Below are 18,530 nucleotides of genomic sequence, written 5' to 3' on the forward strand. Positions count from 1 at the left end.
TCTAAAGAGGCGTAGAAACTCCCTCACTTTGTCATTGGGAGTAGCTACTGATGTTTTTCGAAATCAAAGCTATAAAGTGTAATTGGGCCTGGCCAAGCCCAATCACGAGGTAAAATGTTTTTAAAGATTCTCATTTTCAGGGTTAGCTAAACGAGAAAAACCCCCTTGTTTTTATGGGACATAAAACGAAGGAAAATCCAGCACATCGTTCTTTTTTCGAAAAACGGAAAACCAATCCTTTAATTTTTTGAAAAAGGGAAAACCAATCACATCGCTCTTTTTTGGAAAAAACGGGAAACCAATCCTTTAATTTTTGGAAAAAGGGAAAACCGATCCTTTAATTTTTGGAAAAGGGGAAAACCTATCCTTTAATTTTTGGAAAAAGGGAAAACCGATCCTTTAATTTTTGGAAAAAGGGAAAACCGATCCTTTAACTTTTGGAAAAAGGGAAAACCTATCCTTTAATTTTTGGAAAAAGGGAAAATCGATCACATCGTTCTTTTTTGGAAAAACGGAAAACCAATCCTTTAATTTTTGGAAAAAGGGAAAACCGATCCTTTAATTTTTGGAAAAAGGGAAAACCAGAAAAAGTTATCGCTGCAGCGACTAAGGACCTGCGCGGTTAGTGGCGCAGACCCCGCCGGCTAAAGATGGCAAGCCTGTTTTTTTGTTTTAAAGATTTTATTTTTCGAAAACTGAGGACCTGCGCGGCTAGTGACGCAGACCCCGCCGACTAAAGATGGCGAGCCTGTTTTTTTGTTTTAAAGATTTTATTTTTCGAAAACTGAGGACCTACGCGGCTAGTGACGCAGACCCCGCCCGCTGAAGGTGGGCGAGCCCTGTCCGCTAAGGGTGGACGCCCCGCTCGCTGGAGGTGAGCGAACCTGAATTCCTCTTTTTGATTTGGGATTCGCGTGCCGCGGTCTTGCCTGATTGAGGTGGACAAGTCCCTATCGTGATTTCTTTTGAGAATTTCTTTTATTCATTCTTGTAAGAGCGAATTCTTTCGAGGGATGCTCGGATTTAGTTGTAACTTGAATGTGGGTTGACAACGTGCTTAGACGGACCATTGTCTTGTGGCCATCATCTTTTCATGGTTTTGAGCTAGTCTTTTCGGCTCAATTTTGCCACTACTTGGGTCCTTGATTAGGGGACTATGTATAAGTATCAACGACGACCTTTGTCTTGAGGTCGTAATCCGGTTTTATTTTTTGAGACATCCAAACGTGGGACTGCGTGCAGCGTAGTCTGGGAATATTGTTTTAACTTTGCATAATATATATTTTCCTCCGAGCCCCCAAGCACTCGTGCTTGACGGTCATTTCTTGTCAAAGAGGTTCCTTGGGGATACGCATTCTGTAATGTCCTTGATCGTGTTTGGGATTGTGCTCGTAAGTGCGAGCGATCTTTGTAGTGGTGTGCTACTCTTAACAAAGCCGTGAGGTGCGACTTTCAGTAAAGAAATCGGCAATTTTCAAGTCGAATGAATATGGCAGGGCCCTACAGAAGTCAGAGCTGTGTTTTGGGTCTGGGATCATTTTCGGCGCCCCGGCCTGGGCGTCAGAAATGATTCACACCTAGGTGGAGCGTTGGAATATCTGGCGCCTGGTCCTGGGCGTTGAAAGTGCGTCCCAGGCAGGACTCTCTCGTGATGATTTCTCGAGAAGCCGTAGCCGATTGGTGGACTACGGTGTTTGTCGCTCTTGAGGCGTACAGTTATTGCAATATTCGGGCGAGTCTATATGGCCCAAGGAACATACCTTGCGGCGTAAGATTTTGATCGCTCTTGTATATATTTTTCTTTTGAACGCGTTCATGAATGTTCGATACTTAGAAAGATGATATGTATGTGCGAACGAGCGTTCATAGAATGGCCGTTGTGTGCGGTCCATTAATCAGTTTGTTTGAATCATTTTTTGAGCAATGACTGATTTTGAATAGTTTGCTTAGAAGCTTGATAGGGTTCAGGCCCATTCATGAAGTGGGCTCAAACATCGTGCCCTTTCGATTGTTCAAACAATTGATTCGAGATTTTTTTTATTTTGCTATGGTTGTTTCGTAGCTTGGAGCCCCCAAGTATGCATGTTGGGATGCTTCCTTTTGGTGTACGATTTTTGTAGGTTCTTTCGAGAAAGATGCCTTGGGGTTCCGCTCGTGTAGATGCGAGCTATCCCTTCCGTGGTAGGTAATATTTCGCTACCTTTAATCCTTAATGTAGGAGTCGTGGGGCTTGCATTTTGAATTTGGGCGATAAGTAGTCTTTGCCTCTTTTACACATGCCCTTTAGTGCAATATGCCTTACTCTTTTTTTTTTTAGACTTGTACCGTGGGATGTTTGAACTTATGGTGCGACGTAGGCTTGTGTGGCCCAGCATCGTGTCTTAGAACATTCCTCCAGGTGTTGGAATTTCATTATTATTTTCTTGCGTTGGAGTACTTCATCATGCCTCGTTCAGGTGTTCGAACAAGTGTAGCACCTTTTGCGTGGGTGTGCACGGCTTAATACTTCGTTCGATGCGAGGATTCATAGATGTTTCTTTCTTGTTTTTATCTCCTTTTTTTATCCTCGACAGCCCTTGCCTGGAGCTGGTTTTCAGCGCCCAGAGCTGGGCGTCGGAATCTCTGGTGCCTGGTCCTGGGCGTTGAAAGTGCGCCCGAGGTAGGACTTTCGTTTTTGCTTTGGAACAACGTAGACTGTGTAACGGGCGCTTGTAGGGCGAGCGTTATGTGCAGTCAATGGATTTGGAGTTTTGGTGACTCGTGATTTTCAGTTACCCTTGTTAGTGGGGTGACTTTATATATATTCTAAGTAGTGCTTAGAATTTGGGAGGGGTTGTAGCCATTCTAAGGTTCGTTTTACACTATTAAAGCTTATGATTGTGCCCCTATGACGTGTGTATAGCATTAGCGTCGAGAATTTGCGATAAAATCGTCATTTCGAGAATTTTTAGAGTGTTTTTCTCAAGCCTCCAATTGTAGCTACGGGATTGGCTTGGTGCTATAATGCTTGGCATACGTTTTTATGCATTCATGGTGACATGGATCATGAATAGCTTGAACCAGACTCGTTTAGTGCGAGGTACGTTCGAGTAGTGATTTGCTACTTTTCTTGTAAATGTCGTATTGTGCGACATTGCCATGGTCAAGGTAGTCACATGTTGAAGTATGCCTTGACCAAAAGCTAGGTGCCTTTCTTTACCCATAATCGTATTTTTTTTTGACTCACTTGCAGCGTCGAGATAAACGCATACTTAGATTAAACCAACGACTCTTTATTATGTTCGAAGAAGTTATTTGAAAATTATTTGAAATCCGAGTCCTACTGTGTACAATCCGAGGTGTCCTAAGTAAGTTGACTTATAGAAGGGTTCATACAGGATTACATGACTGAATCAAAATACTGTTACGATTTTTGGAATGCTGTCTAAGGATTTGCTGGAAGCCAGGGTGCAGGCGTCAAGATATTACTTGTGCCCGTGTGGCACATGCTTTAGGCTTTTAGGGCCATCTTTTCCAGAACTGCGGGAATATAAACCGTTTTCAAATTGACTTAGATTCACTTGGTGTATGTCTGCACAAAAGGTCAAGGTATACTTAGTTCTTTCCCTAGCTTTTTCATTTCAATTTTTTAGCCCCCAATTGCTATTAGGTCTTCCCATTAATGATGTTTTTAGATTTCGATTTTAGATGCCCGTGTCATATGTATGAGTAGGGTGAGCCTTGGTTAAGTGCCAAGTCCTATTGACAATGTCTGTTTTTTTTTTCAAAGGGGATTCGCAAGCATTTGAATTACCATGAACGGGTGCCCTGAGTTCGAAGGAACGATGGGGCGATGCCGTAGAACAATCTTCTTTATTGCAAGCTTACTGCCATTACTACTTGTTGGCGATTATGACTGTGTCTAGTGATGAAAGAAGGTCTTTAAGTGAGTTAGTTCGCTTTAGGGAGGGTCAAGTTGAGTACTTTAGAGGTCATGGACGCTTGCGCTAGCCCCCATTCAATTGAGGTAAAGCGATCTTTTGAGTCTTGGCTAAGTGCCTAGGAGTGTGAGTGCTCCTTCTGGCAAGGGTACGTGCCCTTATTATTTTTCGATGTGTGCTCGTTTTGGCATCTTGATGACTTGGATTCTTCCTTAGACTTAAATTTTTCTTTCGACTTGGATTGCAAGTAATTAAATTTCAATAAAGGACTCAATTTTTTATTCTTGTTATTCTATAGGCTTTAACATTTTTGCAAATTGGTTGGACCGAATCATGGATTGCCTACGTATCCGCCTTAAATAGATTTAACTTGGAATCAGGTCTTGCGTAGTTCTTAGCCAGAAAATGGTTTCTTAGAATGCCGATTTTAAACAAGTACGTTCAAGTGGAATCGTAATGTTTGAAATAGGGTGAAATAAGTGAAGTTTATTATTATTTTAATCTGCTGCCTAGCCGTAAGCCAAAAATTTGTTTTATATTTTTTTTAGTACATGTATTTTTTGGTGGTACGTATATCTGAATACGTGATGTACCCCTCCAAGTGTTCGTTATTTTTTCCGTGCATGTGCGGATAAAATGACGAGCACTTCTGGACAAATTTTTAGCAAGCAGAGAGAGTCAGCGCCCAGGCTGGGGCGCTAAAGATTTCGGCGCCCAGCTCTGGGCGCTGAAAATGATTTCTGGGCGGATCTTTTTTGGTGCGCTAAATGCTTCTTTTTCTTGTTAGACTAACTTTAGAGGCGCTTTGCAAAGTTTCTTTTTTATTATTCACATTTTTTATTTTTTATTTTTACGTTGAGCGTAGAATGTACTTTTCATTTGTCTCTTTTTTATTTGTGACTCAAGACGGCTTGAAAGATGGGTTGAATGAGATGGGATAAGTTGTATAGGTATTAGTCGAGCATGAGGATTACATCAACCAAGGCCAGTGAATAGCATGGGGACGGCTCAAGGGTATATCAACAGGATGTATCCAAACAAGTTATACGGTCATTATGCTAATGGTGGTGTAAGAGCAGGTTTGGGCTTTGGAAATGATGGGCATGACGCACGTGTCAATGGCCGTACGTGGTTTGTAGTTGACGACAAGTTCAGGACCAAGAGTCGAGGTAATGGTTTCTTGGGTTATGGCAATGAGAATATGGATGGGTTAAATGAGCTGAGCAGGGGCCCAGAGCGAAGGCGTCTAAGAACTTAAGGATTGGAAAGGGTAGCCGTCGTAGAACTTTATGATTTGGATTGGTTGACTCAATTCTTTTCCTTCGTTTACTTGGGTAAATTTCGCACTTTGGGAGGTACGGGCTAAGTATTTCATGGCTCGCTCTTTTCGCTCTCCCTTTTCTCTTTCTATTTTTTCTTTCTTTTTGCTTGGGATTTCTCCCCAACATAAATCCTTCAATTTTTTATTTGGGCTAAAAGGTAGATGGTTGTGGTCTTTGAGTCACGAGGCGAGACTGAGTGAGCCTCGTTTGGTAGGCCTATAATGGACCTTTAACTTTAGTAGGCCTAGGGTAGACCTTTTAGCTTTAGTAGGTGTAGGGTGGGCCTTTAACTTTAGTAGGCCTAGGATGCACCTTTAAATTGTCTTACTTTGCAAGCGTATTTAGTCGTTTCTTAAAATGTGCAAATAGCGTAGATTCAAATTGTTGTTTTTCACTTTATTGAAATTTAACGAAAGAATTACATCGAAAATAATTTTTTGTTTCTTTTCAGACTCCAGTTTCTGGGATTTAATTGGAAGTTGTGATTTAGACTCGAACTTTCATTAATCTTTCTAATTATAACCCGTGTATGAATATAAGGAGGTGGCCTAGACTCAAAATAATGACGTGGCGTAAGCCTATAACACTTGACCAAGCGACCCTCAGACTTAAGCTAATTGGACCATAACTTTCGTTGGTTGACACTTTAGATTTTAACCCTTGGGTGTTCATTTGTCATGCGCCATTTTGCTTAATGTTGGCAAGGTAGTTAATTGGGGAGATCGGATTTTTATTTTTGCAAGACTAGAATCATTAGTGCGGCCTCCCTCTTAGTGTGTATTGCTTTACCCCAATGGTAACCTTATGGTATGCCGATTTGGGTATTTTCATGGTTGGTCATGTTGCATTCATGGAAAATCTTTTAGTCCGTACTTAGGAGTATTTAAAGGAGCGAGTGCCTCGAGAGGACTATGATAGTCGTGACCCAATGTGATCATAAGCCTTGAGGCCATTAATTTTTGCTAATGGTATTGACACCTTAGGCTCACTTTGGGGGTTGTGCGAGTATGGGGGAATGATTTTCAGAATGTAAGTGTTTCCATTTTGCAAATACTATAATATATTATTTTATTGGTGAGAGAGGGTATTGAGGCCGTAGATTCTTAGCAAGGGATGACAATTACATATGGGTGCTTATTGATTTAAATGTTAGGAAGGGAGACTCAATATGGTTTAACCTTTTAACTTGCAGAACGACACCAAGCATTAGGACCGATTCTATGGATAAGACAACTAAGACTTAGGATTTAGATTGTACTTTGGAATAGCCTAGTCTAGACTCAGATTTATTTATTTTTTATTCGAACATTATTTTTCCTTGAAAACTTTATTCGAACATCATTTTTTGAATACTTTGCCCATGTGACATTCAAGGTCATTTAATCAACGTGCTCGGTTTAGTGCCGAACATAGTCGTCATATAAGGCCTAGTGACGACACAATGACTTGTTTAGTTTATAAGTCAAGTGTAATTGGATTTCCTGTGAGTTTACACCCAATTGACTAGTAATATAGGAGTCGCCATTCAGTTTTTAACGACAATGAGAAAAACTGACAAAACTCGGTTATCGTGACATAAACGGAGTGCAATTATGTTTGACCACGACGGCCATAGGTTCCCTTGTGATCCCTGGTGTGGGGATCTCTCAATATACACCCGCAAGGTAGAGATTGAGGGTTCGGGGGACTGTAACTACCGAGAGGAGTACTCGCTCTTCGATAACTCTAGAGGCAGGATATCCTTACTAGCTCAGCATAAATAATTGAAGGGACATGCGTTAACTATTAAACTAATCTGAGTTGATTTTAACAATATGCAACATATAATACTAGATCGAGCGCGATTATTTGATTTAGATTGTTTTAAGGGACCTAGCATGATAATCCAATTTCCCAACATATTATCTTTATTAGGCGTGATAGAACAATCAGATTTAATTAGTTTAACAGTTCATAAAAAAGGCGAGGAAAGCAATTAAACCATGGAAAAGGGACACATTACGACGCACCCTTGAGAGGTGCGTCACGGTTCTCAGAAAACTAACCACTTTGACTTTGCTATTTCTCCTTTTATTTAAAGAATCTCAAATTACGGGACATGATAGTTCTGTTCGATTTTTGGATCGATTGCGACAGAACGCGTGATTAATTTCGCAGCGTGAGGTAAGGCTTAGGGTTTAGAGTCAATACTCAGAATAATAATTGTGTGTTGTGTTCCTTTCACGTTGAACTTAGGGCTATAATTATAGAAAAGAGTTCGTGGAAAGATAGAATTGTAGAACTCTAATCCACGAGGAATTAAGAAAGAATACGTCCCAGGTATTTTCAGCGCCCAGGGCTGGGCGCCGAAGATTTCGGCGCCCAGAGCCAGGCGTTGAAAATAGGGTCTGGGCCGTTTCTTTGTCAGATTCGGACTCTTAGAATCCGAAGTGTATGAGACTTAATCGAGTCTTTTAGTGCGTATTAATTTTATGATGGAATGCATCTGGGCCCGTTACGAACTCTTGGCTCGTTAGGATTTTAATTAATACGTAACTCTTATTTTCGAATCGTATTAGGAACAGGATTCTCTCGCAATTTCTATCTCATTTAGGATTTATGTTGGAGTGCAACGCCTAATTCTGACAGGTTTCTATCTTTTATGACTTGCCACTTTTAACAACTACCCATTACGGCAGTTGCTATTTTTAGCAAGTTTCCATAAATGGCAGGTTTCTATAAATAGCAAGTTTCGGGTGAAATGAAAAGGGGAATTGAGATTCGTTATTTTATAGGAGATGCGTTGTCAAGTGGAGATTTACGTTCTCATCATCGAACCTTCCCTTTCGGGAATGGGGACAAAAGTAGGTGTCTACAGTCAGATCGCTGGTATAGCAAAACTAGAAAACAGTCGTGAGATCCGATCTCAAGGAACGGGAGTTCCTTGAGAAGTAACAAACAATTATCTAGAAATAACAATTAATAATAGAAAATAAAACCGTTTGAGGACGCCTACTTTTGTCCCCATTCCCGAAAGGGAAGGTTCGATGATGAGAACATAAATATCCACTTGGCAACGCATCTCCTATAAAAATAAAGAATCTCAATCACCCTTTCATTTCAGCCAAAGCTGCTATTAATAGAAACCTGCTAAGAGTAGTAACTGCCGTAAAAGGTAGTTGTTAAAAGTGGCAAAGTCATAAAAGATAGAAACCTGTCAAAATTAGGTGTTGCAATCCAACATAAATCCTAAAAGAGATAGAATTTGCATTCTTGGTATAATTCGAAAATAAGAGTTACATATTAATTAAATTCCTAACGAACCTAGAGTTCGTAACGGGCCCAGACGCATTCCGTCATAAGTTAATACGCACTAAAAGACTCGGATAAATCTCAAAAGCTCTGTGTTCTAAGAGTCCAAATCTGACAAAGAACTCGGCCCAGATCCCATTGCCAACGCCTGGATCTGGGCGCCAAAATCTTTGGCGCCCAGCCCTAGGCGCTGAAAATGCCTGGGGCCGTTTTATCTCCGGATTCTTTTTGGATTCGTATCTTAAAATCTATCTTTCCACACACTCTTTTCCTATAAATACAGCCTGAAACCGACGTGAAAAAAGACACAATTCCATAATCTGAGTATTGACTCTAGCCTTAAGCCTAAGCCTAAGCCTCACGCTGCGAAATTGATCCAGCGTTCTGTCGCAATCGACCCAAAAGTCGAACAGAACGCATCCTACCCCTTGTAGCTTGATGAATTAAGCCTAAATACTGGAACATTGCTTAGAAACCCGAGATTCGTTAAATAAAAGGAGAAATAGCAAAGCCAAGTGGTTAGTTTTTTGAGAACCACAACGCACCCCTCAAGGGTGCGTTGTAATGTGTCCCTCATATGATTTAATCGTTTTCATCACCCTTTTATAAAATTGTCAAACTATTAACTTGATTGATCTATCACGCCTTAACCTTGGACAATTGAATTATCATGCTAGGTACCTTAAATCAATCTAAATAAGATAATCACGATCGATTTAGTATTATGTGTTGCATATTGCTAAAATCAATTCAGAATAGTTTAATAGTTTAACGCATGTCCCTTCAATTATTTATGCTGAGCTAGTAAGGATAACCTGCCTCTTGAGTATTATCGATGGGCACTCCTCTCGGTAGCTACAGTCCACCGAACCCTCAATCTCTGCCCTGCAGGTGTACGTTGAGCGATCCCCACACCAGGGATCACAAGGGAACCTATGGCCGTCGTGGTCGAACATAATGGCACTCCCTTTATGTCACGATAACCGGGTTTTGTCAGTTTTTCTCATTGTCGTTAAAAACTGAATGGCGACTCCTATATTACTAGTTGATTGGGTGTAAACTCACAGGAAATCCAATTACACTTGATCTGTTAACGTCACGCCCACGAGGGACGAGGTCACGCATTAGCCTCGTGATTTTTCGACCCCCTCACAGTGGCGACTCCACTGGGGATGTTAATGAAATACTCGTGCTCGTAGGTAATCAAAATAGCCGAAGGGTGAAACGATCCTACCCCGCGTTTATTTCCCTATCAAGTTGGGACGACCTGAAAATCAGCATATTAATGTGAACGGACAGAACCGCATAACGAATCTTGGCTCCCTTGGCATGTTTCATCTCGGGAGTTGGGAATAAGGATACCCATCGCCACCCGAGGGGTGCATACGCTTCGAATGTTGTCCACTCGGCACTTTCGTTAGTAGTACACCTATCCCAAACCAAATCGCTCGCCCACTAGGTCCCTCTCATTGGTGCATGCCCCCTTGGCTTACATCGTGATTGACCTCTTGGGACGAAATTCGCTCGTGAATGCACTTCCCCGACCGGGCATATGTTGGATCGACGATAGAGGAGGTACCAAGTCGGCACAAATATTACCCATAGAAGCCTATCATAAACTACGTGACATATTATTTTGCTTCATGTTGTAATGTTAGTTATGTGTAGCGAATTATGTGGTTGTGTGTGACAAATAACACTAGAAAACCAACGACCCTAAAAATTGCCCAAACATTCATAAACACCAATTGGCCAAAGAGTTGTACCAAAATACGTGCTCCGCAGCCCCGGGCGATCGCCACAAAAATAAGCGACACCCAGGACAGCCCGTAACGGATCCCACAACGCCGCACAACGCGTAAAGGACGTTATTAGGCAAACACGCAAAATCAAGTCGTATATACGAAAAAAGGATACGCGATCAGAGTACGGGTACCAGTCAGGGACGCATTTTCAACGCCCCTGGCTGGGCGCCAATCATTTTCCACGCCCAGCCTGGGCGCCGAAATTGCTGCCTGGCCTACTGGTCAGGCCCAGCAACTTTGGTGCCCGCGCATAAAAAAAAAGAATAATGAGCGACAAATCTGTTGCAAGGACGTATTGGAAAAAAGGCACTCGACTTTGAAACACGACTTATAACCTAAACAAGTCATTGTGTCGTCACTAGGCCTCCTATGACGACTATGTTCGGCACTAAACCGAGCACGTTGATTAAATGACCTTGAATGTCACATGGGCAAAGTATTCAAAAAATGATGTTCGAATAAAGTTTTCAAGGAATAATAATGTTCGAATAAAAAATAAATAAATCCGAGTCTAGACTAGGCTATGCCAAAGTACAATCTAAATACTAAGTCTTAGTTGTCTTATACATAGAATCCGTCCTAATGATTGGTGTCGTTCTGCAAGTTAAAAGGTTAAACCATATTGAGTCTCCCTTCCTAACATTTAAAAGAAATCAATAAGCACCCATATGTAATTGTCATCCCTTGCTAAGAATCTACGGCCTCAATACTCTCTCTCACCAATAAAAAGAATATATTATGTAATTCAAGTATTTGCAAAATGGAAACAGTCACATTCTGAAAATCATTCCTCCATAGTCGCACAACCCCCAAAGTGAGCCTAAGGTGTCAATACCATTGGCAAAAAAAAAAAAAATTAATGGCCTCAAGGCTTATGATCACATTGGGTCACGACTATCATAGTCCTCTCGAGCCACTCGCTCCTTGAAGTACTCCTAAGTACGGACTAAAAGATTTTCCATGAATGCAACATGACGAACCATGAAAATACCCAAATCGGCATGCCATAAGGCTACCATTGGGGTAAAGCGATACACACTAAGAGGGAAGCCGCACTAATGATTCTAGTCTTGCAAAAATTAAAATTCGATCTCCCCAACTAACTACCTTGCCAACATTAAGCAAAATGGCGCATGACAAATGAACACCCAAGGGTTAAAATCTAAAGTGTCAACCAACGAAAGTTATGGTCCAATTAGCCTAAGTCTGAAAGTCGCTTGGTCAAGTATTATAGGCTTACGCCACGTCATTATTTTGAGTCTAGGCCACCTCCTTGTATTCATACACGGGTTATAATTAGAAAAATTAATCAAAGTTCGAGTCTAAATCAAAACTTCCAATTAAATCCCGGAAACTAGAATCTGAAAAGAAGCAAAAAAATTATTTTCGATGTAATTCTTTCGTTAAATTTCAATAAAGCAAAACAACATTTTGAATCTACGCTATTTGCACATTTTAAGAAACGACTAAATACGCTTGCAAAGTAAGACAATTTAAAGGTCCACCCTAGGCCTACTAAAATTAAAGGTCCACTATAGGCCTACCAAACGAGGCTCACTCAGTCTCGCCTCGTGACTCAAAGACCACAACCATCTACCTTTTAGCCCAAATAAAAAGGGGGAGAAATCCCAAGCAAAAAAGAAAAAAGAGAAAGAGAAAAGGGAGAGCGAAAAGAGCGAACCATGAAATACTTAGCCCGTACCTCCCAAAGTGCGAAATTTACCCAAGTAAACGAAGGAAAAGAATTGAGTCAACCAATCCAAATCATACAACAAAAACTACATAAAGTTCTACGATCTTCTACCCTATCCAATCCTCATGCTTGACTAATACCTATACAAATTATCCTATCTCATTCAACCCATCTTTCAAGCCGTCTTGAGTCACGAATAAAAAAAAGACAAATGAAAAGTACATTCTACGCTTAACGTAAAAAAAAAAAAAAAAAAATAAAAAATAAAAAAAAATAAAAAAAAAAAAAAAAAATAATAATAATAATAATAATAATAATAATAATAATAATAATAATAATAATAATAATAATAATAATAATAATAATAATAATAAAGAAACTTTGCAAAGCGCCTTTAAAGTTCGTCTAAAAAAAATGCATTTAGCGCACAAAAAAGATTCGCAAATATTTGGCACAAAACGAAAAGGAGCAGCACAAAAAGGCAGCCCAGAACACGTTTTCAACGACCAGACCTGGGCGCCAAAATTAATAACGCCCAGCCCTGGGCGCCGTTCTTGCTTATCACTTTTCAACTCCCAATTCCTAAAAGTGTTCGTATATTTTCCTATATACATGCGGAAGAATAACGAACACTTGGAGGTAGAAGATCATATAAAATACGCAAAATACGCGCGCTCCAAAATTTTCGTACACTTATTTCACCCTATTTCAAACATTACGATTCCACTCGAACGTACTTGTTTAAAATCGGCATTCTAAGAAACCATTTTCTGGCTAAGAACTACGCAAGACCTGATTCCAAATTAAATCTATTTAAGGCGGATACGTAGGCAATCCATGATTCGGTCCAACCAATTTGCAAAAATGTTAAAGGTAGAATAACAAGAATAAAAAATAGAGTCCCTTATTGAAATTTAATTACTTGCAATCCAAATCGAAAGAAAAATTTAAGTCAAAGGAAGAATCCAAGTCATCAAGATGCCAAAATGAGCACACATCGAAAAATAATAAGGGCACGTACCCTTGCCAGAAGGAGCACTCACACTCCTAGGCACTTTAGCCAATACTCAAAAGATCGCTTTGCCTCAATTGAATGGGGGCTAGCGCGAGCGTCCATGACCTCTAAAGTACTCGACTTGACCCTCCCTAAAGCAAAGTAACTCACTTAAAGACCTTTCACCACTAGACACAGTCATAATCGCCAACAAGTAGTAAAGACAGTAAGCTTGCAATAAAGAGGATTGTTCTACGGCATCGCCCCATCGTTCCTTCGAACTCAGGGCACCCGTTCATGGTAATTCAAATGCTTGCGAATCCCCTTTGAAAAAATCATACATTGTCAATAGGACTTGGCACTTAACCATGGCTCACCCTACTCAGACATATGACACGGGCATCTAAAATCGAAATCTGAAAGCATCATTAATGAGAAGACATAATAGCAACTGGGGGCTAAAAATTGAAATGAAAGAACTAGGGAAAGAAATAAGTATACCTTGACCTTTTGTGCAGACATACACCAAGTAAATCTAAGTCAATTTGAAAGCGGTTTATATTCCCGCAATTCTGGAAATGATGGCCCTAAAAGCCTAAAGCATGTGCCACACGGGAGCAAGTAATATCTTAACGCCTGCACCCTGGCTTCCAGCAAATCCTTAGACAGCATTCCGAAAATCGTAACAGTATTTTGATTCACTCATGTAATCCTGTACGAACCCTTCTTTAAGTCAACTTACTTAGGACACCTCGGATTGTACACAGTAGGACTCGGATTTCAAATAATTTTCAAAGACTTCTTCGAACATAATAAAGTGTCGTTGGTTTAAGCTAAGTATGCGTTTATCTCGATGTTGCAAGTGAGTCAAAAAGATTTCTAAATATGATTATGGGTAAAGAAAGGCACCTAGCTTTTGGTCAAGGCACACTTCAACATGTGACTACCTTGATCATGGAAATGTCGCATAATACGACATTTACAATAAAAGTAGCAAATCACTACTCGAACGTACCTCGCACTAAACGAGTCTGGTTCAAGCTATTCATGATCCATGTCGCCATGAATGCATAAAAACGTATGCCAAGCATTATAGCACCAAGCCAATCCCGTAGCTACAATTGGAGGCTTGAGAAAAACACTCTAAAAATGCTCGAAATGACGATTTTATCGCAAATTCTCGACGCTAATGCTATACACACGTCATAGGGGCACAATCCTAAGGTTTGATCGTGTAAAACGAACCTTAGAATGGCTACAACCCCTCCCAAATTCTAAGCGCTACTTAGAATATATAAAGTTACCCCACTAACAAGGGTAACTGAAAATCGCGAGTCACCAAAACTCCGATCAAACTACTGCACATAACGCTCGCCCTACAAGCGCCCGTTACACAGTCTACGTCGTTCCAAAGCAAAAGCGAAAGAAAAATCAAGGATAAAAATAAAAAAAAAACATCTATGAATCCTCACATCGAACGAAGTAATAAGCCGTGCACACCCACGCAGAAGGTGCTACACTTGTTCGAGCACCTGAACGAGACGTGATGAAGTACTCCAATGCAAAAAATAATAATGATATCCCAACACCTGGAGGAATGTTCTAAGACACGCTGTTAGGCCACACAAGCCTACGTCGCACCATAAGTTCAATCATCCCACGGTACAAGTCTAAAAAAAAAAGAGTAAGGCATATTGCACTAATGCGGGCACGACCAAGAGTATGAGGCAAAGACTACTTATCGCCCAAATTCAAAATGCAAGCCACACGAATTCTACATTAAGGATTAAAGGTAGAAAAATATTACCTACCACGGAAGGGATAGCTCGCACCTACACGAGCGGGACCCCAAGGCATCTTTCTTGAAAGAACCTACAAAAATCGTACGCCAAAAAGAAGCATCCCAACATGTATACTTGGGGGCTCTAAGCTATGAAACGACCGTAGCAAAATAAAAAAATATATACGCGATCAAAGTCTTACGCCTCAAGGTATGTTCCTCGGGCCATATAGACTCGCCCAACTATTGCAATAACTGTACGCCTTAAGAGCGACAGTTCCTTTAAATAATCGCCCCAAAGCGACAAACACCGTAGTCCACCAATCGGCTACGGCTTCTCGAGAAATCATCACGATCACTCAACTCATTGTGATCTCTAATAAAATTCTACGTTCCAAAAATAAAGAAAAACAAAAGAGAAGAGAATACGTAGAATTTCCAAGTGAAATAAACGAACGAACAAGAGGCCAACCGTGTCATCAAAAGACCAGCCCAAACAATATTTTCAACGCCCCACTTGGGCGTGAATTATTTCTAACGCCCAGGCCTGGGCGCCGAAAATGAGCCTAGGCCCAAAAAAAGCCCTGACTTCTATAGGGTCCTGCCGTATCCATTCGACTCGAAAATTTCCGATTTCTTTACTGAAAGCCGCACCTCACGGCTTTGTTAAGAACAGCACACCACTACAAAGATCGCTCGCACTAACGAGCACGATCCCAAACACAATCAAGGACATTACAAAATGTGTGTCCCCAAGGAACCTCTTTGACAAGAAATGATCTTCAAGCACGAGTTCTTGGGGGCTCGAAAGAAAATATATATTTCAAAAACAATATTCCCAGACTACGCTGTACGAAGTCCCGTGTTTGGATAATCTCAAAAGATAAAACCGGATTACGACCTCAAGACAAAGGTCGCCGTTGATACTTATACATAGTCCCCTAATCAAGGACCCAGGTAGTGGCAAAATTGAGCCGTAAAGACTAGCTCCAAACCATGAAAGATGATGACCACGAGACAATGGTCCGTCTAAGCACGTTGTCAACCCACCTTCAGGTTGCAACTAAATCCGAGCATCCCTCGAAAGAATTCGCTCTTACAAGAATGAATAAAAAGAAGTTCTCAAAAGAAATCACAAGAACAAATGAAATAGGGACTTGCCCACCTCAATCGGGCAAGATCGCGGCACGTACCACGCGAGTCCCAAATCGAAAAGACGAATTCAGGTTCGCTCACCTCCAGCGGGCGGGGCGTCCACCCTTAGCGGACAGGGCTCGCCCACCTTCAGCGGGCGGGGTCTGCGTCACTAACCGCGCAGGTCCTCAGTTTTCGAAAATGAAAAGAAAATAAATTCTTCAAAAACAAAAATAGGCTCGTCATCTTCGGCCGGCGGGGTCTACGTCACAAACCGCGTAGGTCCTTATTTTCAAACATCAAAATAGATTCGTCCACTTCTATCGGACGGGGTGTCCACCCTCAACGGACAGGCTCGTCCACCTTCAGCGGGCGGGGTCTGCGCCACTAACCGCGCAGGTCCTTAGTCGCTGCAGCGATAACTTTTCCTGGTTTCCCTTTTTCGAAAATCAAAGGATGGTTTCCCTTTTTCCAAAAATCAAAGGATGGTTTCCCTTTTCCAAAAATCAAAGGATTGGTTTTCCGTTTTTCCACAAAAGAGCGATGTGCTGGATTTTCCTTCGATTTACGTCCTATAAAAACAAGGGGGTTTTCTCGTTTAGCTAACCCTGAAAATGAGAATCTTTAAACATTTTACCTCGTGATTGGGCTTGGCCAGGCCTAGTTACACTTTATATCTTTGATTTCGAAAACATCTTTAGATACTTCCAATGACAAAGTGAGGGAGTTTCTATACTATCAGTTAACAAATTCCAATGACGCGTGAGGAATGTGGTAACACTTCAAGTGATGACCCTTAAGTCAAATGTTATCACTCGGCGGCTCGTGAGACCCTCGCAAAATAGGTCACATACACCATGGCTTGTATGACGCACTCCGTCTAGTACTTTCACCATCGTCTCATCTCGAGACTGAGTCAAAGTGGGGGCTAACTATAGACGCCTACTTTTGTCCCCATTCCCGAAAGGGAAGGTTCGATGATGAGAACATAAATCTCCACTTGGCAACGCATCTCCTATAAAAATAACGAATCTCAATCACCCTTTCATTTCAGCCAAAGCTGCTATTAATAGAAACTTGCTAAGAGTAGTAACTGCCGTAAAAGGTAGTTGTTAAAAGTGGCAAAGTCATAAAAGATAGAAACCTGTCAGAATTAGGTGTTGCACTCCAACATAAATCCTAAAAGAGATAGAATTTGCATTCTTGGTATAATTCGAAAATAAGAGTTACGTATTAATTAAATTCCTAACGAACCTAGAGTTCGTAACGGGCCCAGACGCATTCCGTCATAAGTTAATACGCACTAAAAGACTCGGATAAATCTCAAAAGCTCCGTGTTCTAAGAGTCCAAATCTGACAAAGAACTCGGCCCAGATCCCATTTTCAACGCCTGGATCTGGGTGCCGAAATCTTTGGCGCCCAGCCCTGGGCGCTGAAAATGCCTGGGGCCGTTTTATCTCCGGATTCTTTTTGGATTCGTATCTTAAAATATATCTTTCCACGCACTCTTTTCCTATAAAAAGACACAATTCCATAATCTGAGTATTCACTATAGCCTTAAGCCTAAGTCTCACGCTGCGAAATTGATCCAGCGTTCTGTCGCAATCGACCCAAAAGTCGAACAGAACGCATCCTGCCCCTTGTAGCTTGATGAATTAAGCCTAAATACTGGAACATTGCTTAGACACCCGAGATTCGTTAAATAAAAGGAGAAATAGCAAAGCCAAGTGGTTAGTTTTCTGAGAACCACAACGCACCTCTCAAGGGTGCGTTGTAATGTGTCCCTCATATGATTTAATCGTTTTCATCACCCTTTTACAAAATTGTCAAACTATTAACTTGATTGATCTATCACGCCTTAACCTTGGACAATTGAATTATCATGCTAGGTACCTTAAATCAATCTAAATAAGATAATCACGATCGATTTACTATTATGTGTTGCATATTGCTAAAATCAATTCAGAATAGTTTAATAGTTTAACGCATGTCCCTTCAATTATTTATGCTGAGCTAGTAAGGATAACCTGCCTCTTGAGTATTATCGATGAGCACTCCTCTCGGTAGCTACAGTCCCCCGAACCCTCAATCTCTGCCCTGCAGGTGTACGTTGAGCGATCCCCACACCAAGGATCACAAGGGAACCTATGGCCGTCGTGGTCGAACATAATGGCACTCCCTTTATGTCACGATAACCGGGTTTTGTCAGTTTTTCTCATTGTCGTTAAAAACTAAATGGCGACTCCTATATTACCAGTCGATTGGGTGTAAACTCACAGGAAATCCAATTACACTTGATCTGACAACGTCACGCCCACGAGGGACGAGGTCACGCATTAGCCTCGTGCTTTTTTGACCCCCTCACACCGTTTCCCCGGCAACGGCGCCAAAATTTGACAGGCTAAAGTCGTATCACCTTATCAAAAATAAACCTAAGTCCACTAACAAAATAGTAAGGGAAGTAGGGATCGTATCCACAGGGAAACAGGCGTTCTTTCTACTATTTATTAACTTATCTAGACTATTGGTAACAAAAGGTTTGAGTTGGTTTGTAGACTAAACTAAAGCAATAATTAAAATGGAAAATATCA

This window comes from Spinacia oleracea, chromosome 2 (assembly GCF_020520425.1).
Source record: "Spinacia oleracea cultivar Varoflay chromosome 2, BTI_SOV_V1, whole genome shotgun sequence".
Taxonomy (NCBI): domain Eukaryota; kingdom Viridiplantae; phylum Streptophyta; class Magnoliopsida; order Caryophyllales; family Amaranthaceae; genus Spinacia; species Spinacia oleracea.